A 23,642-nucleotide genomic window follows, 5' to 3' on the forward strand; every position below is an offset into this window, starting at 1 on the left:
TGCGATCTTGGGATTCCTGCCTACCAGGCTCTTTACAATCTCAGAGGATTTCACAAGACCATGAATCACTTCCACAGGGAACTGCTTTCAGATCTCAATGAAGAAGGCAGCATTAAATACAACAGCCTTTTGTTTCTCTTGGAAACAAAGAATTATGCCATGGCATTTCCAGTGAATCACAGGGACCTTACATGCACATTTTCTGTGCTTAATTCAACCTTGATTTCACTCAGCGATAAGAGTAATACTTCTTCTTGGATATAAGTGGTGGTTCCTGCACAGGAGTATTTTGGTCAGAAAAGGGCATCTGCATTTGGAATCCTAGTACAACTCATCCCTATCTGTGTGACTTTGAGCAAGACACTGGATCTCAGTTTTCTCATCTGTAAATGGGGTTAAAAAAACACCAGCCCCTTTTGAGTTCATTCATAGGCCAGGCTGAGGGTTAGAATAATAATTAGTATAATTGATGATTTAATTATTATGGAAAGATTTGTTGTTTGGAGGGCTCATGGCAGAGGTAATAGCAAGACAATTTCTAAATTGTTATTATTAGGAATAATAACAAACACTTATCCAGTGCTTCCTTTGGTTCTATACTAAATTATCTCACTTGATTCTCATAATAACTCTTTGGATCCTTTTACAGAGGACAGAATGACAGCAAATAGGAGATAAATGGTGGAGTCCAGATTCGACCTTGGGAAACCTGCCTCCAGAGCTCACATTTTTAACCACTACAAACAATATTTCTAAAGCATTTAATATGGGGTCTGTCACATATCTCAAGAATATTAACTGCTGCTATTGTTGCTACAATTATCAATACTATTGTCAAAAACGAGCCCAAATTAGAAAAATGAAAGACCAACATTCTTGTTACAAATCAGTACAGTCACATCCCACCTGATGGTATTGTAAACCAGTATAATCCTTTTCAAAGGCATGGCAAAATTCAACAGAAACCGTGAAAGACTCATACTTTGTACTATTTTTATACCACTCCTGATCCTATATGAGTTTGCACTACATATTTGGAACGATTCACTGCATTGTTATTTCTCATAATAAAATCACACTGGCATCCGCCTGAATGTCCAGTAGAAGCGAACTAGTTGAATGAATGTTTGTGTCACAACATGTTACAACACAATGATTTTTAAACTTTACTGATCTACTTAGAATATTGAGTAAAAATACACAAAATAACATGTGCATCATGCATATTTGACACACAAATATGAACAGAATTTGAAGGCAGTGAGCAAAACAAAACCAGGTATGTGTGGGTAGATAATTTTTTTCTTTTTTTTTTTTTAACATTACTTCATCCTTTTACTAGCAAGTTCACACACAGACATACACACTTGATTTCTAGGGCAGATAAAATAATGCAAATAATAAGAAAATATTAAGTGAACAGAGCTTCCTAATATCTGCACACAAAGGAGATCTCACAGAGAGTGAAATCCTATACTTTTATTTTTTTTAAAGCTATTATGAGAATACTGCTAACAAAGGAAATCAATCAAAATAAAGCTTTGGGGCAATTTTATGCAATAACATAGGTCTGGTTTTTCATCTTCCCAAAATAGCCAAGGACTTGACTTTAACTCAACCAAAAAAAAAAAAAAAAAAACCACTGTGCCTGAAGATAACAAACATCTTGGATCTGAATCCTAAAATTCTACATTCTATAACACTTGACCAGTATCACAAGTTACAAGTAGGATAGATAATCAGAATTCACATTTGCCAAATATTCAAATACGCTGAAACTGGGAAGGGCAGACAACAGATCCATCTTAACACAATGGAAAGAAAGACAGAAACTAAGGAGACACCATTGATTAGGATGAATGCAAAATGTGGAGCTGAATCTCAGAAAACCAATTATGCAAACAGACAATCCAATGGTATTTTATGATACAAAACTATTCAGAGTTTGACTCTCAGACTTTTCAAAGGACAATAGTGTCAATAGAAGCCAAGACCTTTGGAATGCTCTCTAAAAACAGTGAAGTGCTGTTAAGTGGGATTTTCTTAAAATTAATTTAATATGAATTATTTGAGGACCCACTACACGTCAGCCATCATGCTGAACACGCTGGTATCCAGTGGTTATCAGGAAAGATACCCTAGCATGGAGAGACTGACAATAAACAAGAGAAAAAGATACGGACAAGGTAATTTCAGTCACAGATGAGGCCTTTGAAGGACATGAGATAGGTCTGAGTACGAAAGCTTCACTATCAAATACTGTAGCTGCTAGCGGCATGTGGCTATTGCAATTTACATTTATTAAAATGAAAAAAACTCAGCACTCCAGTCAAACTAGGAAAGTTTCAAGTGCTCAATAGTCACATGTGGGTAGTAGCTACCATATTAGATAACATGGATGTAGAACATTTCCATCACTGGGTAGAGTATGATTGAAAAAGTGTGTGTGTGGTAGGGGGTGGGGGGAGGGCAGGGGGCACCTATTCGAGATAAATGGTGGAGAAAACCTTATTGCTGAGGGAATGTTTCAGCTGAGGCTTGAATGACAAGAAAGTGGAAAGAGATAGCCATACAAAAATACATGGAAAATGATTTCCAGACAGCAGGAATAGCAATAGCAGACTCTGAGGTAAGAATGATCTTGGAACTAATTTGAGAGCGGGGAATGGTATAAGATCAAGTCAAAGAATTAGGGCTCTGCTCAACTCCAAATGGAGTAGGTTAAGGCTTACATCCATACAAGATTTTTTGTGTAAAACAATCTAAACCAAGTGAAGAATGAAGACATTTTCTTCCTATGCGTCCCTGGGAAGGCAGAGATGAGAAAGAAGTATATCATGCTTCTTCCCAACAGAGGAAAACATAATAGACTGAATAAAATATATAATAGGAAATGTTTGTGTTTTACATAGAGGTTCATGTGGTTTTAAAATCATCTTATTAATGATGTGGATGAAAATTAAGCACATGCATATGCATGAGGAAGTTGTTAGTAAATACAGCCTTATCCACCCAATCACATACCGTAACAAAATCTGACATTCCTATGAGTTTTCATCACTGTTCTCATATGAAGGTCAGACCCACAGTTAGCAAATGCCAAACTTTCTGAAGTCAGGCTCTTGAATTCCAGTGCGTCCTCCAGTATCAGAGAATAAATGTTCAATTACGTTCTTGCCTGCCTTCTTTCTTCCTAATTGAAATACCCAAAGCACACAAATCCTTAGTTTGAAAAGACTGGAACAATGCTTGTTTCCTATGAATTACATGATAGATTCAAGTGGCTATGTTTGGGTTCTAAAAACAAAACAAGCTCATACGCATTCACAGACAGGCATTCTGATGCTTGCTCTTTGTGTTGGAAGTAAGATGCCACTTGGTAGAAAGCTACCGTGAGAAAAACAAATAGGTAGCCATGGCAGAAGGCAATGAAATACTTGCTCAAAGGAAATGGAAACCATCCAGCCCCCTCACTGCCTACTTCAAGACCACCCCCTCAGACAAGAGTATTTCTATTCTTGGATTCAATCGTTAACCTGCATGGGAATAAGAAGGTGTGATATAAACAAAAAAATGTCCACTGTGGATCCAGATGAGAGGGGCAATCAATAAATGGCAGCTAGAAACAGTTGTCCAATGTCGCTGGATTTAATAACTGATTCCATAGGAGGTAGCCTGAACTCCAAGCAATGACATGCCTGGCCAATGTCTGTGCTGTGTGTACTAGTACCTTGCTATTCAAAGGTACTAACAGCATTGACATCCCCCAGAAGCTGGTTAGAAATGCAGGCTCCTCAGTCCTACCTAGAACCTACTTAGGAAACCCATTCATTTTAACATTGTTTCTAGAGAATTCTGGTGCACATTACTGTTTGAGTGATGTTGTACTGAGACACAGGGTTTGGAGATGGAAATTCAACGGTCTTGTGAAATTTGGGAACTGTATTCCCAGGTTCAGCTATAGGAAAATAAATAAGCTCCAAACAGGAGGCTGAGTCTTGCCACCTGCTAGGAATTTCACTGTGTGGCTGTTGGACTCATTCATCACTCCCAAGTACACAGGCCAGGAAGATAGATGTTGTCTGCAGGTCTATCTGGAGAAGCATGTGCACACGTGTGCGCACACACACACACACACACTCAGATGCAGGCAGACATATATACACACACCACAGACACAGCACACACATACCACAGACACAGCACACACATACAAATATACACATACACATACATTTCCCATAAACATCAATTTTTTCCAATCTCCTTCTAATCTTCAACTGTGCATGCTGAATGCTTAAAAATCCTATTTTGTCCGATCACTTTTTGAGAAGCTGTCAAATACAAAACAGGTAGAAAGGAATTGGTTACTAATTGAAAATTGAAACACTGCAGAAAACCAAGTAAAACAGGGAGGTCCCAGAGATGGGAAAGCTCACAGAGGATGGTAATGAGTGTTGGGGGGCCCTGTATTTCCTTAGCCTTCGTGTGATTTTTGGCCCACAACAGAATTGTTTTCTTCCATTGAGATGAAATATCCCAGCGGGGAGTAACTCATTCAGCTTTATCATTAGGGGGCCTGTGGGTAAAAGTCAGATTCTTTAGGAATTTATGTTTAAACCAGCACTTTGGGAGATTCTGGTGCTAGTGGTTTCCTGCCCACACTTAGGAAAGCTTGGCTGATCATGGGAGGGAGATCCAGATGCTACCAGCACTGGTGGGAGAGGTGGAGGGGAGAATTGCTGGAGGTGGGGGTTATCTGTGAAAGCCTGAGTGGAGGGCTTTAAGGAGCTGTGGAAAGAGCACTGGACCAGGATCCAAGATATTGAATCTTGCTGACACACCCGATCCGGGCTCTGAGCAGGCCATGCACCTTCCCATATCCTGGTTTTTGTGTTATTAATAAGAGCCTACCATGGCGACTTTGTAGTATCTTGGTGCAGATTAAGTAAAATAATACACAAAAGTGTCTGATACAAAGCTGGTACCGACTCTGAACCCAAATATTACTCCCCAGTTTTTAGAGGCCCAGCTTTATCCTTTCTTGGAGAGAGCAAAACTATTTTACACTTATGATAACGTAATTAAAATATTGTTGACATTATTGGTGGCAAGAATTTTTTAGCAGCCAGAGAGTATGATAAATATAGTTGCACATTTATCATTTTGCTCTAAATATTGTCCAGAGGATGACCCCTCTCCCAGGGATCAAGGAAGAAGAAACTCACAAGTCATTCTCTTCCTCAGATGAAACCTTCTCTTCTATCCCCAGCCACTCCATCAACACATCCTGCCCACATCATTGTTTCTCTTCCTGAATGTCCCCTCTTCTCTCCATCCCCCTCAACACTCCTTGAGATTAGATGCTGTCACTTCTCACCAGGGCTGCTGTGCAAGGCACCCTGTGGGTCTTCCTGCCCAGCCATGACTGCCTGCCACAGTCTGTTTTCTATAGGGCTTCCAGGGTGTCTTTGTCAATTTTTATTTATTTATGTCACCCTATATTGGATACCTTTCAATGGTTTCTCATCACTCCTAGGAAAAACAGCAAATGCCTTTGCTTTGACAAGTCTTTCTATAATCTGGCTCCAGCCCACTTCCTCAAACTCATTTCATGTTACAAGGAATCCCTCTTGTTCCTTATTATCCAGTTACACTCATCTTTTTTTAGTTCTTCCAAGTCATCACATTCTTTCCCGCAGGTATTTTTACATACAACCCTCCTACCAAGCATGGGTTTCCTACCTACGCTTCCTTGCTGCTGCTATTCATCCTTCAGATCTCGGCCCAAATATCAAGAAGATCCTCCCTTACTCCTCCAGAACAGCTAGAGTGTCCCTGGTTTATATTCCCATGGCATCAGCCTCCTTCCTTTGTAACACTTCCCGTATGTTATTACCTATTGGTGTGATAATTCAATTTACATCTATCTCTCTGTCTGGCCCCATGAGGACAGGAGCTTATTAGCAAATCCTGAAGCCTGGACCCAATGCCTATGTCAGGCCTCTGAGCAGAAGCGAAGCCATCATATCCCCTGCGACCTGCAGGTACACATCCAGATGGCTGGTTCCTGCCTTAACTGACGAAATTCCACCACAAAAGAAGTGAAAATGGCCTGTTCCTGCCTTAACTGATAACAGTACCTTGTGAAATTCCTTTTCCTGGCTCATCCTGGCTCAAAAGCTCCCCCACTGAGCACCCTGTAACCCCCCACCACTGCCTGCCAGAGAACAACCCCCTTTGACTGTAATTTTCCTTTACCTACCCAAACCCTATAAAACGGCCCCACCCCTATCTCCCTTTGCTGACTCTCTTTTCGGACTCAGCCCACCTGAACTCAGGTGATTAAAAAGGTTTATTGCTCACACAAAGCCTGTCTGGTTGTCTCTTCACATGGACGCGAGTGACGGCCTCGTGCAAGACAGGCAGCTGATATGATATTGATTGCAGAGAGCCCTCTTTGGAAGAGGCAATACCTCTTTAAGAGACTGGAATCCAAAGTTTTGGCCTGAGCTCTGGCCATCTGTCCTTTCTCTCCATCTCTGGCATATCAGAGCTGACAGTTGGTCTGACTCCATGGACTGTAGGCTGGTGGACTCTGTAGTCTTAATTGATGAACAAGAATCCCAGTGGTAAACAATATCAGAGCACATTACACTGATTACTTGGTTGTTTAAAAAAGAAGAGGACTAACATTGATTTGGTATCCAATACAGGTCTGGCCTTTTTTGCATTGTCTCATGTGGCTTAAAACAATCTGAAGAAATACTCATCACAGCAAAGAAATTTAAGTACCTGGTCCATGGTGCCGAAGCTGATATGTCATCAGCCTGAATTCAAACTTAGGTCCGACTGTAACATTCACATTCCCCTCACTGTGCTCACACTTGCTGAATGTTTTTGCATGGACTCCCTTACTTTTTTTTTTGTTTTGTTATCTTTACTAAGCTATTTACTTAGCAGCTTTGCTTTACATTGATTGCTGTTTTTTACTCTTGCCTCATCTGTGGCAAAATCATCCATGAATTGAGGAGCTTAATGAGTTTCTCATATATTTTTATTAATACACATGAAGCTACTCATTTAACCACACAATGAGCCACTGTGTATTATGTAGCACCCTGCCACAAACTAAAGGTTGGGAAATTTTATAGTATCAGCCTAGCTCCCACAGAGTTCCTTCTGGGATGCTACGTACTTTCTGAAAAGCAAAAAAAAACAAAAACAAAAAAAAAAAAACAAAACAAAAAACCAAGTGTGCTTATCAATTTAATTCTCAAATGACAACAATAAATAATATGGCGAGGGAGACAGACGATGCAAATCACCTCAAATTTGTTTAAAGCAAAAATACTTTCTCCAAGGGTGGAGACACTAAGACACTGCCAGAATATTTGCTCTCCTTCACGGGGACGTGGTAGATGGGTACCAGGTTGTTACCCCTGATCTTCTGAGTCCTGAGAATGGGAGGAAAAAAGGGACTCGACTCTTGAAATGGAGAAGGAGGTAAGGAAAAACCACAGGAACCAGAAGGGAAGCTAAGCTGCAGAACAGTTTTAGCCTTGAGTTTAGAGTCCTGTTGTCCACCCTTCCTGGCATCCCAGCACCTGGGTTTCTCTATTCTCTGTCCATACCGTTGGGGGTTGGGTGGGGAGGTATCCACTAAGAATGTGAACCATCAAGTCACAGTATTTTGCAACGACTCTTCAAGCCAATTAATTCACCATGATAATAGGAATTGGCTGTACATAAAATGCTTTGAAAAGAATCCCTTAAAAAATGCAAGAACATAATGAACCAAATGACAAAGCATGTGTAGCCTTCAGCTTCGTGGTGAAGTATTAACACCTTTCTCTTCATTTGAGTCATCCTCTCATCTTCCGCCATGAAAGACACAATTGAGTCCGACAAGATTTGACACTGAGATCTTACCCAAAAGGATGTACTGATGAAAAACAAAATGTGCTACAAGGTTTTTTGGGTGAAGGCCAAAATGCAGAAGCTGGCTCTTAAAAGCCAATATTTTTTGTAATATGAGATGACGCAAGCAACACATGCAAAATCTAGATCAGCGGAATCAGAAACAAAGCATGACACACACAGTCCATGGCCTTGTGAGTCATTCTGAAGAGAAATGATTTGGAAAACACTTTGATGACTTCTTTAACTCTGATGATTCTTCTTTGGACAAAATATGCAAATAAAGCAAAACACACACACACACACACACATACACAGCTTTTGTGAGATGATATAGTTCAATATTCGATCAGTGGGTTGTGTGTGCACAGGATTTTCAGTTGTAAGTTTTCAAATCACACAGAATCAAGAACACACAGTAGCTACATCTCTAACACAATGTAACTCACTTTCTGTTGTGCAGACAGGCAAGATATCTCTCACCCGAATGAGTATTTTCCCTCCAAGTTACCTCTCTGGGGCACTAAAACGTTTTTCAGCATAGATGCTGCCACTGCCATTATCTCTGGAATACCTCATCAGAAACTTCTATTGGAACCCGTTTATAAGTCACAGACAAAAAGGAATCTCATTCCTTTCATTCCAAATATCTTTTCTTTTCTTTTTTTTTTTTTTTTTTTTGAGATGGAGTCTCGCTGAGTCTCGCTCTGTCGCCCAGGCTGGAGTACAGTGGCACGATCTTGGCTCACTACAACCTCTGCCTCCCAGATTCAAGCGATTCTCCTGTCTCAGCCCCTGAGTAGCTGTGATTACAGGCATGTACCACTACCCCCGGCAAATTTTTGTATTTTTAGCAGAGATGGGGTTTCACCATATTGGTCAGGCTGGTCTCAAACTCCTGACCTCAGGTGATCCACCCGCCTCAGGCTCCCAAAGTGCTGAGATTACAGGCGTGAGCCACCATGCCCGCCCCAAATATCTTGTAATAGAATATAGCTGTAATACTAGAAATGTAAAATGATCATTGGAAGCTCACTGCATGCAAGCAGAGATGTACAAGGCTTAACACTGCCATCTATCCAGCTAAACATGACTTTAAGTTCAGACACAGGAACTATGTGTGTTTGACTCACACAAAACCTTGAAATGCACATGAAAAATAACACGCCAGCATTTGCCCCCAGATGAAGTAAAGATAAAAGCCAATGATTGTTAAGGGTGCGGTGACACAAACACAAGGATCACTGTAGTAGAATCTCAACTTGATACAATCTTCCTGGAAGGCAGTTTGAAAGTACGTCTCAAGAACCTCAGAGATGTTCAAAGCTTAAAAAAAATCTGCAGAGATTCCATGGAAATAAGCCCACAAAGATTTTTGTATCAGTATGCTATATTGTTTATTCATAACAGATGATCTCGAAGGGTTGAGCATGGTTGGAAGATTTTTTAAGTGATACTTTCCACCATGGATACAATGTTTGTTGTGATAAGAAAGGAAATGCTAAAACTAATCCTAACCCATTTTATTAATGTGACACTTACATTGCCCTTACTTTTTCCACCTGAGTCCTTATATATTAATATATTATCAATTCATGTACAGACTTGGTAGGCAGATTTAGATGAGAATACACTCATGGTCCAATTAGATCATCACGATGTGTGGGTAAGAATACTCTTTCTAGGTATCCTTTCTATAATTTAGTGCCTTAAACAAAGATGTATTGATAAATCTTTTCATTATGTTTCAGTCTACAATTTTCATACTCTCTCCACCTTCCAAATCAAGGCTGCCAATGGAATTAAGGCTGGTGATCTGCCAGCTGTAAAATAGAGATTGGGCCAGGTGTGGTGGCTCATGTCTGTAATCCCAGCACTTTGGGAGGCTAAGGCGGGAGGACTGATTGAACCCAGGAGTTTGAGACCAGCCTGAGCAACATGGGGAGACTGCCATCACTGCAAAAAAATTTTTTTTTTTTTAAACTAGCCAGGAGTGGCAGTGCATGCATGCCTGTAGTCCCAGCTACTCAGGAGGCTGAGGTAAGAGAATCACTTGGGCCTGGAAGGTTGAAGCTGCAGTGAGCTGTGACTGTACCACTGCACTCTAGCCTAGGTGACTATAAAGGTAAACTGAGGCTGGAGCCAAACCAGGAACAAAGACACAAGGCAAATGGCAGTGAAAATAGCCTTTATGAGGACTCGCGGGCGAGGTTCCTTGGTCCAAAGTTGCGGGCTGAGGAAGTCGCGCTGAGGGAGGAGGGTAGGGGCTTTTTATAGCCCGAGAGGTAGGGAAGCTGGTTGTGCAAACAGGGCCTGGGGGGTCTTGAAACTACTAGGGCAGGAGTTAAGGGTCATGAGGAAGGGGTCTTTGGAAACTGTTAACCGAAACTGCTGTTTATGAACTTGTGGAATGCAGGTGAGCTGCAGGTCATGGGGAGTGTGGTTGCCCAGCCAGAACTCTGACGCATGTAAGTCTGCGAGTGTGTACAAGGGTGAAGGGAGTCTTTAACAAAAGGCCTGCTACACCCTGTAATGCCGCCATGTTGGGTCTACATTCCTGCCTAACAGTGACAGAGGGAGATCCTGTGTGGAGAAGAGAGGGAGAGAAGGGAGGGAGAGAGAGGGAGGGAAGCAGGGAGACAGAGGGAGAGAAGGGGGGAGAGACAGGGAGAGTGGGGGGAGAGAGAGGGAGAGTTGGGAGGAGAGAGAGGGGGGGGGGGGGGAGAGAGAGGGAGAGAGACAGACAGATATATAGTAGCCTGAATTATATGACATCTGGCTGGGCCTGATGGAATCACAAGTCCTTAAGAGGGAGGAAGAAGCAGAGGTCAGAGTGATGGGATATGAGAAGGACGTGACCAGCTGTTGCTGGCTTTGAGGATGGAGAAAGGTACCATGAGGCGAGGAATGTGGGTGGCCTTTAGAAACTAGGAAAGACAAGGAAATGGATTTTCCCCTAGAGCTTCCAGGAGTGAAGGCAGCCCTGCGGACACCTTGATTTTAGCCCTGACACATGTTGGATTCTCAGCTTACAGAACTGCAAGATAAGATGTGTATTGTTTTGAGTCACTGTGTGGTAATTTATTCAGCAACCATAGGATAGTAATACAGTGGTCACATAATTTATTGTCCAAACCAGAATCTTCTTAGAATAAAAGTAGGTACCATTAATAATGAAGCCAAAACAACAGGTGCAAACCAAAGCTGTCCTGGGCAAACTGGGTCATGTGGTCATGCTCTCTTACTAAGAAACTTTAGCTTTCCAGGTTTTAGTTTGTACCATTGCAACATATGGTGTTTAGAATACCATTCTCGGTTTTATTGTTAAAGAAATAAAAAGATAAATGAGCATATGTACACACAAATTCCCACCATGTAGAAATACTAAACAAAGCTTTGTTAGACCTTAGGGGCAGTATGGTGACCTTGGCATGCCATCTTCCTGGCAACATCACCACCAGCCAGGGTCACAGCACAGGTTAAGATTTCAAAGTCAGTCCAACGAGCAACACCCTGGTAGTCTCCCAGAAGAGCAGGGGGAGGCTGGGCAATCTGAGAGAGGTGCCCAGTCATCCCCACAGGACACCCCCACTACGTAGGGAAATCATGCATTCCCAGTAGATCTTTACGTAGAAATCTGCAAATGTGGATGCAATATCCTAGATTCAATTCCGATTGGTCAGCCATTACTCCCCTTTGAAATTGCTTTTCTGCTACGTAATCCAGGTTTCTCTTTGACACCAATAACTTTCATTTCAAGTTATTTTTCTTAGCTTTATTTCAGTTATTCAAGTTAAATGTCATTATAGACCAACTCCTAGAGAGTTCCCAGGGAAGGACATTTTAGGTCCTTTGTAACATTCCTCCACCTTCATTTATAGAACTCTGTGATTAATCCCCCCCTTGACAGACTGGATGTCGGGTTTATATCTCCTTCTAAAAACGATCAAAGTGGGGATAAAAGTTTCCTACTTGTTAGGTTATTAATTAAAGATCTTGATACTGTTATCAAATGTTCTTTGAAAATCTTGCTCTGCTTAGAGCTACAGTATTTCCTTTGTGAATCTGAAATTTTATTTAAAAAATTTTTTTTATCAAACATAATGAAAACATTTTTTCTTATGGGTATGCATGCTCACAATCACACTAGACTTTGAGGGCATTCTTAAACATTTAACTTTTGAAGTAACTTTAATTATGTGTAAGAAATCTATGCAGATATTAAAAATAATTTTTATGTGAGCTGCTTGAGTAAAGTCCTGGTGAATATCCTCTGCCTCAAGAGGTGACACAGGCTGAAAATTTTAATTGGTTCAAGTAGAATTTATATAACTCATGGATGATGGAATTATGCCAGATCTATTAAGGATATGTACAAGGGTTAAGGGGATTTTTGCACAAAGATGAGAAATGTAATACTTTAGAAAACAAAGTCAGCAAAGAAAATTACTGGGGATTGTATTTTACATGACCTTTTCCTTTCCTAATGTGAAATTCAGAGAAATAGAAATAGATGCAATGCCTTTTCTTTTTTAACTTTATAGTTTTAAAGTCATTTTGTTAAATAAGTGTTAAAATGTGTTTTATCAAACATGATGCTCTTTAAAAAATTAGGGTTGATACATACAAATTTAAAGTATAGTCTAATGAATTCCAGATGGATTAAAGTAGTAGGAGGAATAAACTCATTGAATATTTATGTAATAGAGGGGGGAAGGTCTTTCTAAGCCAGCATTACAGCCCTAATTTGTTGTGTGAATTATTGACAGATTAAACTACTGAAATGCAGGTTTTACAACAACTAAAATATATGAAAATATACAGAAAACTGTGAAAAATATTTGCATCACATACAACAGAGGCTATTGTCTGGAGTATACAAAGAGTTGGCTAAAATCAGTTGGGAAAGAACAGCAATTAGCAAAAGAAGAAAACACAAAAAAGCAAAAATAAAATTAAAATGAAATAATTTATAAAGTTATTACAGTACTTTGAAAAAATTCATAGTGTTTGACAGACTTATGAGGAAATAAATTCTCATATATTATCAATTACATTTAAAAATCTTTCCGAAATACAATTTGTTAATACCCACAAGCTTTGAAATTTTCACTTGTAGAAATTTAGCCTGATGTGTGCGTGTGTATGTGTGTGTGTGTGCATGTGTGTAGCAACATGTATACTCATTGCAATATTGCTTAAAAATAGAAAAAGCTACAATCAACACAATGTTATAACAGATTGATGAAATAAACTATGCTATCTGCAGAAAGTAGAACACTGCATTGCAGACACAGTTTAGAGAATGTAAAAATATATTAACAGTATAGTACACATGTCATGAAGTACAAATTCTGACTAAAAATGTATACATATTGCAATTTTGAAAATAAAGGCATTCCACTATTAAGATTATGCTAAAATATTAACAGTGCTTTTATTGAAGTGATTTTCTTTGCTTTGCTATACTTCCTAGATTTTCCAGGCATGTGTTAATTTCAAAGTTAAAAAAAGAAATCAAAGTTTATTTTAAGATTGTAACTTGTTAGGCAGTGAGTACAAATTGACTACAGTGTATTACAAATGGGGAACTATGGGTAGCTGTTAAACTCTAAGACATGCAACATCTCTCAGCATTGATGATTAATGAGAAAGAAACAAACATTAAGTACATAGGACATCATCGGTATTAGAGTAGCATACAGAGTGTGGCTGGCTTTTCTAGTCTTTACAGTTCTATAGTTTTGGGATTATAAAAAGAGTCTCAGTGCACCTGACAGAACTTGGTATCCTCAGCTTTATTTTCGGAACCGTCGCTGTTATCACTGTCTGCCTCTTCCCCGAAGCTTCACTTTTAATCTCACACATCAATTCTGAGAACTAGAAAACAGCTGAGATTCCAAATGTGGGTTTTAGATTCAGGGAGACTGGACTTTAAGTCCCAAGTCTATCCCTTACCGGCTCTGTGATTGTTGAAGGTACTCAGTTACCTTCTCAGAATCTCAATTTCCTCATCTTTAAGATGGAAGAACAGGAACCATCTCACAGAAAATAAATATTTGTAAAGCATTTAGCATGACACCTGCCACACAGCAATCATTAAATAAATACTATCCATCAGTATCCTTAAATTTTGCATAAAGAAAGAGAAACATCCCATCGTGTTATGTTCCTGATAAGGGTTTACAGTCTCAAGCATCTAAGAAGCGTCTTTTACATGTTGCTGATGCTGCCTGCAGGAATCTGAAACTCATTCAGAATTAAGAGGAAGCATAGGGCACATGGGGCCAAGTCCTCTGTTCCAACCTCCATATGAGGAGTGGATTGGGCTGAGGTCATGGACCCCATGCCACCCCATTCCCAGGACCAGTGCAATCTGAGGAAGGTGGTCAGTGCCAGCTCCAGGCCCACATTCTGGGGATTCAGCACTGAGCTGGATGGACTCTGTTTTTCTGCTATTTCCCTATGTGTGCCACATTGGTCCTACTGTCTGGGGTTGGGGCTGCCATGTCCCTTGGGACCCAGAGTTCACTTAGCTCTTTGGGGTGGCCTCAATCCCTGCTCCAGTTTCTCCTTTGGAATAATGCCAAGAATTCTTTGCCCTTCCAGATGGGTCCCCTCTTGCAGTGGCACACTCTAACCTCAAGGGCAACTTATTTTGAGATCATTTTTTATTCACGTGCAGTTGTAAGAAACAATACAGCGAGAAACTATGTGCTCTTTTTCTAGTTTCCCCAGTGGAAACATCTTACAAAACTATAGGACAGAATCACAAGCAGGATATTGGCATTTATACAATTCTAGTATCTAGATTTCCTCAGTTTTACTTGCACTTGTGTGTGTGCATGTGTGTGTGTGTTTACATGTGTATGTGTGTATTTAGTTATATGTAATTTTATTACGTGTGCAGGTTCTTATATCCACCACCACAGTGAAGATATAAAACTATTCCTTTTCTACAAGAATCTCTTGTATTTGAGGGCAATGCTTTTAAATCTTTAATTTGTATCCCATTTCTGGATATACACCCAAAAGATTTGAAAGCAGGGTCTTGCAACTTTTTTTTTTTTTTTGGGACTGAGTCTCGCTCTGTCACCCAGGCTGGAGTACAGTGGCCGGATCTCAGCTCACTGCAAGCTCCGCCTCCCGGGTTCCCGCCATTCTCCTGCCTCAGCCTCCTGAGTAGCTGGGACTACAGGCGCCCGCCACCTCGCCCGGCTAGTTTTTTGTATTTTTTAGTAGAGACGGGGTTTCACCGGGTTAGCCAGGATGGTCTCCATCTCTTGACCTCATGATCCCCCCGTCTCGGCCTCCCAAAGTGCTGGGATTACAGGCTTGAGCCACTACGCCCAGCCTGAAAGCAGGGTCTTAAAGATATATTTGCACATCCATGTCCACAGCAGTACTATTCACAATGGATAAAAGGTAGAAACAACCCAAATGTCCAAATGAATGGATAATCAAAATGTGGTATACACATTCAATAGAAACACTCCTCAGTCTTCAAAACAGAGGAAATTTGGATACATGCTACAACAGAAATGGACCTTGAAGACATTATATTAACTGAAACAAAGCCAGTCACAAAAAGACAAATGCTGTATGATTCCACTTATATGAGGTCTCTAAAGTAATCAAATTCCTAGAAATAGAAAGGAGAATAGTGGTTCTCAAGGAGACAGAAAGAGGGGAAAAGGGAGCTATAGAGTTTCAGATGAGCAAGATGAAAAGGTTCTGGAGATCTGTTTCACAACAGCATGAAAAACCGTAACACTACTGAACTATACACTTAAAACGATGAAGATGATCAATTTTATGTGTTTTTAATCACAATCAAAACGCTTTAATTTGATGCCTGTAATCCCAGCACTTTGGGAGGTCAAGGTGGCCAGATCACCTGAGGTCAGGAGTTTGAAACCAGCCTGGCCAACATGGCAAAACCCCGTCTCTACTAAAAAAAAATACAAAAATTAGCTATGTGTGTTGGCACTTGCCTGTAGTCCCAGCTACTCATGAGGCCGAGTCGGGAGAATCACTTGAACCTGGGAGGCGGAGGCTGCAGTGAGCTGAGATTGTGCCACTGCACTCCAGCCTGGGCAACAGAGCCAGACTCTGTCTCAAAAACAAAACAAAACAAAACAAGAAACCCTTTAATTTGCATAGGATTCATCTGAAAACTACAAGAATGCAGATTTCTGAAATTCAACCACAAGGGTTTAGTAGGTTCTCTGGCATCTGTGATTTAAGTCATCCCACATAATTCTGATGCAGTGGCCCACAGATTTGTGCTTTGGGGAAGCTCAAGGTGCATCATTTTATTACTGAATGGAAGGTGCTAATGCTCACAAGAGACTATCCCTGGTTAGGGAAATTTGACTACCTAGGTGTAGGTTTGACAAACTTGCTTACTGTGAACAAGATCTTCATGGAAATGAGCAGCACAAATAATCAGAACCATCTTCCTTTCATCCCTGCTAGTGTGGATCTCTATTTCCCCCTTGGATCAGGCACATTTTTTTTTTTCTTAAGCATTTCAAACTAAGATACTGTCTTTGTGAGAGAGGAATCAAAATGAGCTACTAGGTGAATGTTGGTACAACGCCTGAGTCAAAGAAGCCTAAAGCCTGCTAACAGGGTGCCCAATGCTCCATATACACATCCATTCCATCAGCTGCTTCCATCAGCTGTATCTTAAAGCTGCCACCTGAATCTGACCATCTCTCACTATCTGCTGGTTACCTTCTCTGCCAAGCCACCATCTCTTACCCACGTTCATAAATTGTTTCTGAGTTGCTCTTTCTGCTCTTGTCCCCACACTCTATTCACCACACAGATTTCCACATGATCTTCGAATATGTAAATTGGGCCTTTCAGTCTTCTGCTTTCCAATCAGCCTACGTCAATTGTCTTCTAAGTTTTCACTGTGGCCTGCAAGGTCCTGACGTGAACCTTGGATATAACTTTGATCATTTCACTCTCCCCATAATCAATCTAGTTCAACCACATATTCCTTCTTGGTGTTCTGCAAGATAGCCAAGTTAATTTTTATTTCTCTCTGAAGCTTCACTTGTAATCTCGCTCATAAATTCTGAGAACTAGAAAACAGCTGAGATTCCAAGCGTGGACTCATATTTCTTGTATAAATCCCTCTGGCATTCTTACAACCCTAGCTCAACATATTTTCTTTCACTTGTGCACAAAAGAGGTCTTAATGTTTTGTTTTGTTTTGTTTTGTTTTTGACATGAAGTCTCACAGTCACCCAGGCTGGAGTGCAGTGGCGCGATCTCGGCTCACTGCAAGCTCCGCCTCCCTGGTTCATGCCATTCTCCTGCCTCAGCCTCCTGAGTAGCTAGGACTATAGGCACGTGCCACCACGCTTGGCTAATTTTTTTTGTATTTTTAGTACAGACGGGGTTTCACCATGTTAGCCAGGATGGTCTCGATCTCCTGACCTCATGATCCGTCCTCCTTGGCCTCCCAAAGTGCTGGTATTACAGGCGTGAGCCACTGCTACTGCGCCTGACCAAGAGGTCTTAATTTTTATTTCGGGGTCTTTGTAGACACTGTTTCCTCACCTATAAGACTTTTATTTTCCAAAGAGTTTTCATAGCTTGCTCCCTCATTTCATTCAAGTCTGTCCTCAAAACAGAAACCTTTCTTGACTTCTTGATCAAAAAGAGTAACTCCTTCTCATTGTCCATCCTTAAACCCAATGATGTTTTCATGGCTCTTATTGCTACAGGCCTACTGAACAGTCATTTTTTGGTCTGTAATGCCTACTAGAATGTAAGCTCTCAATGACTAGGAATTTGTCTGTTTTGTTTCCACAGCACAATAGAACAAGTGCCTTTCAGATAGTAGATTTTCAATAAATGTAACAAATGAACAATGAATTAGCTACGGGCTTTGAGTTTATAAAGAAGTCCTTTTTTTCTGGAGGACAGATCAATAGACAAGAAAGAAATGACACTTGTCTTTTGAGAATTCCCTGAGGGTGAATGAACCCAGCCAAAAGACAATGCATTAAAGATTCAGCAAAGGCTTGTCTGCCTGTTTCAAAGGAAGAAACCAAGCTCAGTGAAGTTATTGTAACCTCAAAAGTGTGCAAAAATATTTTCATTGTTTGGCAGTGAATGATAGCATACGATTTTGTCCTGACACACATATTACTAATAAGCATATTTAAATGAAGGAAAATAAAGCAAGTAGAACTTAATACAAATTCTAGCTCACCAAAGTGATTCCATCTGTCCCTGCCTTTATAAATGACACAATACAAGTCATAGAAATAGACTCATATTTCTTACACAAATCCCTCTACCATTCTTACAACCCTAGCTCAACAGCTTTTCTTTCACTGGTGCACAAAAGAGGTCTTAAGCAGCCAGACAAGACTGTGGCCTGATCAGATGCATTCTGTTAGTTTCTTCTGGACTTAACACAGATTGCACCATTTTCTCTCCTTTGGCTACATGCCCCTACTGCAGACTGATGCACAGGTTTTGGGCTTAGGAGTACAGACAGGGCACATAACAATCAGTCTGCATTTGGCTTTGTTATGGGACCTCTAGACTCTCCTGGCACAGTGTCATCCAGCTTTCTTAAGTGTCCTGGCCAGCCCAGAATTAAAGTGTCTTAGTGACTTGTTCCTTTGCTCATAACATCCCTTCTGTACGTTTCTGGGCTACGCAGAGAGAAAGTGTAAATATAGTCCTACCCACCACCTAGGTTGTGCAGCAAAAGGCACAGCAAGCATGCTACTACTAGGCAAAGTGTAAGTCTCGCTGATAATTTATGAGACATTTCTCTTCTCTTCTGAATTTTGTTAGGTTGAACCATATAGTCCTGCCATTTTTGTAGGTCACACATAAACAAATATTGGTACTCCCATAGAGTTCAGAGGAATATTCTCATTCAAAAGTTTTAAAAACACCAAAAACTGGGCCGGGCGCGGTGGCTCAAGCCTGTAATCCCAGCACTTCGGGAGCCGAGACGGGCGGATCATGAGGTCAGGAGATCGAGACCATCCTGGCTAATACGGTGAAACCCCGTCTCTACTAAAAAATACAAAAAACTAGCCGGGCGACGAGGCGGGCGCCTGCAGTCCCAGCTACTCGGGAGGCTGAGACAGGAGAATGGCGTGAACCCGGGAGGCGGAGCTTGCAGTGAGCTGAGAGCCGGCCACTGCACTCCAGCCTGGGCGGCAGAGCAAGACTCCGTCTCAAAAAAAAAAAAAAAAACACCAAAAACCACCATGTGGTGGTGTCCATGGTACTGAATCATTACTGCAGGGACAATGTGGTTTCTCCAAACCTTGAAATACTAATGATTTATGCTGCCCCTCACAGAATTTGCCCCAGGTAAGAGAGAAGCTAGTGATGGGATAGGAAGAGTAAGGGTATGGTGCATGTTGGCAGAGGCACTGCTGCTACGAAATTTCCAGGAAGAATAAAGTAACTTGTTGTTGTTGTCCTGGTGAAAAATTCTGGTTAAAAAGAGGAAACAATCTCGTGTTCTGGAAAGACGAATAAAAGACGGAAAACCCGAACACTAACACTGGGCTTATCCCCAATACCGTGTTCCAGTATTGCTCTCAATTCAGATGACTAATTTCTCCTTCCCTCTATTTTAAAGTCTTTATTCTATCATCCGCTGGCCTGCGTACTTTGTACAGATAATCCATTTGGTTCACATCACCTCCTCTTTTTTCTCTTTCAATTTAGCATTTACCGAGCATATCCTATATTTGGTGCTGCAGGAGAAGAAGAGACATTGTGGACTTCACTCTATAAGCAACTCCACGTTCAATTAATTTAACACAACCAAAGACATGCAGCAACATAAGAATGTGTCCATTCAGTGATGAGATACAGTGTGTTTAATTCCGTTTTGCAGGTCAAGGAAATTTTTCTGAATAAGGTATTTGTTCCCCTAGAAGAATCTTCTAGGAGAACAAAGGTGGAAGGAAATATGGGACTCTGGGGAAAGAAAACAGAGTGTGAAGGTATCAAGTATCAAAGTACTCTAGAATAGAGGTTGTCAAGTTATGGTTCACAGGCCACATCGAGGCTACTGCTTGATTTTGTGAACAAAGTATTAAAATAAAGCTACACTCCTTCATGTATCTACTGTCTACAGCTTCTTTCGTGCTAGAAAAGCAGAAGTGAGTAACGGCAGAAAGGGTCTGCATGACTCGCAAAGTCTAAAGTACATATTATGTGGCCTTTTACAGAAAATGTTTTCCAACCCATATGCTATATTACTCAGTGAAAAAGGAGGAAGCAGTAAAATATTTGGGGTGAAATGTCAACCTTCATATAGATTTCAACCCAGCGTGGCAACCTGAGGCCTCTTAAACTAATTTCTCTCCCTCCCTCCCCCCTCAGTTATTTATTCATTCAACAGATATGTATGGTGCCCCCATTGTAGCTCAAGTTCAGTGTGAGACCCTTGGTTTGTAATAATCAAAAAAGTCTTAAGATTTCTTAAACTCATCTAGAGCCACGATTTAGTGGGATTAAATAAGAATCACTGAAGAACTTATGAAACATGGAATATAATAATGAGATCCCATTTAGATTGCGGGTGAAGGCTGTTCAGAGAAGGTCTGTCTGATGGAAATTCATGGGGAAGAGGAGGGAAAGAGCCTTAGCAAATGCTTGTACCTTGAAAAACTGCACAAAATCCAGGGGGACCAAGTAGAATGACAGAAGTGGGGAAGGTGACATGGTCTGGGCCTGAAGAGGTGAGTGGGGCCAAGTCAGGTGGGGCCCTGTAAACAATGTTAAGCATTTTGGTCTCTTTCCTAAGGGCAACTTGACAGCCTTAAAAGAGGAACAAGTGGAAACTGGATGGGCTAGTGAAGAATCTTCTAGAGGGGTGCAGGGAGAGTGTGATGGCTAGCACTATGGCGGTCACTTTTTGTATGGAACGATGGTGAGGAAAACTTCTGTTTATTCAGACAGGTAGAAAATAAAATGTTCTCGTTGTTGTTGGTTTTTTTTTGTTTGTTTGTTTTGTTTTGTTTTACCAGAGGTTAAAGGTAGGGAGGTCTTCGGCCAGGCGTGGTGACTCACGCCTGTAATCCCAGCACTTTGGGAGGCTGAGGTGCACGGATCAACTGAGGTAAGGAGTTTGAGACCAGCCTGGCCAACATGACAAAACCCTATCTATACTAAAAATACAAAAATTAGCAGGGTGTGGTGGCGGGCACCTGTAATCCCAGCTAATCAGGAGGCTGAGGCAGGAGAATCACTTGAACCCGGGAGTCCGGGCGGAGGTTGCAATGAGCTGAGATAGCACCACTGTACTCCAGCCTGGGCAACAAGAGTGAAACTCCCTCAAAAAAATAATAAATAAAAGAAGAAAGAAAGAGAAAGAAAGAAAGAAAGAAAGAAAGAAAGAAAGAAAGAAAGAAAGAAAGAAAGAAAGAAAGAAAGAGAAAGAAAGAGAGAGAAAGAAAGAGAGAGAAAGAAAGAGAGAGAAAGAAAGAGAGAAAGAGAGAAAGAAAGAGAAAATAAAGAAAAAAAAGAGGGCGTCTTCTTTCTAATCCTAAATTTGTCACAGCTGTAGCTGATTGAGTCTGGGGCCCTGGGCTAACCACCACCTCCATTCTCTCATTTACACAGTAGCAAGAGGAACCTGTGGCTCCCTACAGGGTTGGGGGGCCAATTAAACAAATAGATATGAAAGTACTTTTCAATGTAGAGTAGTGTTCCATGGGGATGCCAGGTTTCTGAGAATTAAAACTCAATGATAAACACTCAGTATCAACTAAATAATAAAGTGTCATCCTTCTCTAAAAATTCAGAATGTGGTTCTAGTTCCTGAGGGCCTTGGAATCATTGTAGTGAATATCAGTGATTAATTATAATCTGTAGGTACTGAGAAAGTAGGAGACGGTCCCGACATCATAATGACTGTAGAGTCACAGACTGGATGAATCTTTAAAACCTGAATACATTAGTAAAAGAAAGTCTAGATGTTGCCTTTTCTGTCAGGTTTCTTGACAGTCCCAGAGTTAATCCTTCCTCTGGGCATCCCCTGCTCACTGCAGAACCTCTATGACGGCCCCTGGGACATTGTGTGCAGCTATATACTGCTGCACCCCGCCCCCCATGAGAACCTTGATTATTTGGGTGTAAAAATCACTTTGTCTCTGTCTCCCCAGTGTCTACTGTATACTTGGTGCTCATTAATTTGTTGGTTGAATAATCAAATGAAAGAAATTTATCGATGAACAAATGAATTATAAATGAGTGCATTAGAGTTTTTTATTTTAGTTTTGGAGAAATAAGACCTCAGTAATATCCCCTAAAGCTAGCAATTCATTTATGTTCTCTGGCTGCTCCATAACCACTGAAACAGTGGTCTCACCGCAGGGCGTACACCCTCTACCTTGCACACCATTTCCACTTCCTTGGAGGGTAGCAAGCGCTGCTCCAGAGATGCCGGCCAGCAATACCAAAGGCTCTAATGTCACTGACATAACGTGTCTGTAGCTGCCGGCCTCAGTTTCCCTCCTGTTTGTGCTCCTGACCCCCCTCTGTGATCCCAGGGCTCTGGGCTTCCTAGAAACAGTCCCTTATTTTCCTTAAGCTACTTATTTGTATTAAGTGACTTCCAGTCTGCAACCAGCCCTGTTGAAGTCCCTGCTGTTTCCAGTGATCTTGCACAGCTACCTCTGTGGCTCCTTCTCACCATCTCACTCTGGCTCTGAACCAGGCTCCCGCCTACCAATGCTCCATGGGCTGAATCTGGTCCCAAGACAGTCACACAGAATTTGTCTTCACAAGTTTAAAAACTTGTTTGCCAACACCTTAAGATAGATTTGTTTAATAAAATTCCAGATTTCCATATTTTCCAGAAAAAAAAAATCAGTAGGTATGACAGCCTGGTCATTGTCTTTAACACCATAGCATTTTGCATGAAAAATAACTGTGTAGTTAACATAGACTCAGCGCCAACTTAAATAATTCCAATGCCAGTGAAGGGTGAGTGATGTGCCTGCAAGTTGATCAATGTGCTGTGCTACTAATTAATTCCATTAAAGTACACATTGCCACGAGCTTTCTGTCCAGCTCTGCAAAGGAAGTGGTATAAAAGGGCATCACCTTGAGACACTAATTCCAGGCCACCTGACCTGAATTAGCATATCAATAATGGACAATTGTCTCACAAGAAATGGATGCCCGTCTCTGCAAGCTCAGTCTTAGCACAAATTAGTTTTCAAAATAGTGAGACATCAGGGAGGCCCCTTGAATTTCAATCTCCTTCTATTTGCATTCCATACTTTATCAATGAACTCTATGAAATGTTTTGTTAACCTTCAGTTCTCATTAAACGATCACCTGGTAGCATCCCACGGTTTCAGCTTCCTTTAGATATTTTTCATTACTTAGCATTTTCCAAAGACTTCACATTCAAACTAAGATTTTGGCCATGGGATTATTTTCTTCTTCTCAGATTTTTCCACAGCAGTTCCTAAATTCTTCCATCCCTGAAATCTGTTCAGTAACTTCCAACTTTCATAGCCTAAGCAAGAGATCGAATGGGCTCCACTTTGTGGCTGATTGTTGGCTGATGGTTATGTGTGCCTATTCTCATTCCTTGCGCTTGGTCTACACCCTCTAATGAGCAACCGGAACTAATGACAAGAGAATCTCACAAGCAGCCGGATTTCTTTTTTTTGACTTGCAGCACTGATGATCTGAAGAAAATT

At 41.0% G+C, this 23,642-nt stretch overlaps 1 protein-coding gene across 1 annotated transcript in view; it reads right to left on the bottom strand.

Moving 5' to 3' along the window:
• Nucleotides 1–23,642, bottom strand: part of CDH13 (cadherin 13) — a 1,182,232-nt gene that overhangs the window by 452,268 nt on the left and 706,322 nt on the right. The window lies entirely within an intron of this gene.

This window comes from Rhinopithecus bieti, unplaced genomic scaffold (genome assembly GCF_001698545.2).
Source record: "Rhinopithecus bieti isolate Rb0 unplaced genomic scaffold, ASM169854v2 scaffold_1618, whole genome shotgun sequence".
Lineage (NCBI taxonomy): Eukaryota > Metazoa > Chordata > Mammalia > Primates > Cercopithecidae > Rhinopithecus > Rhinopithecus bieti.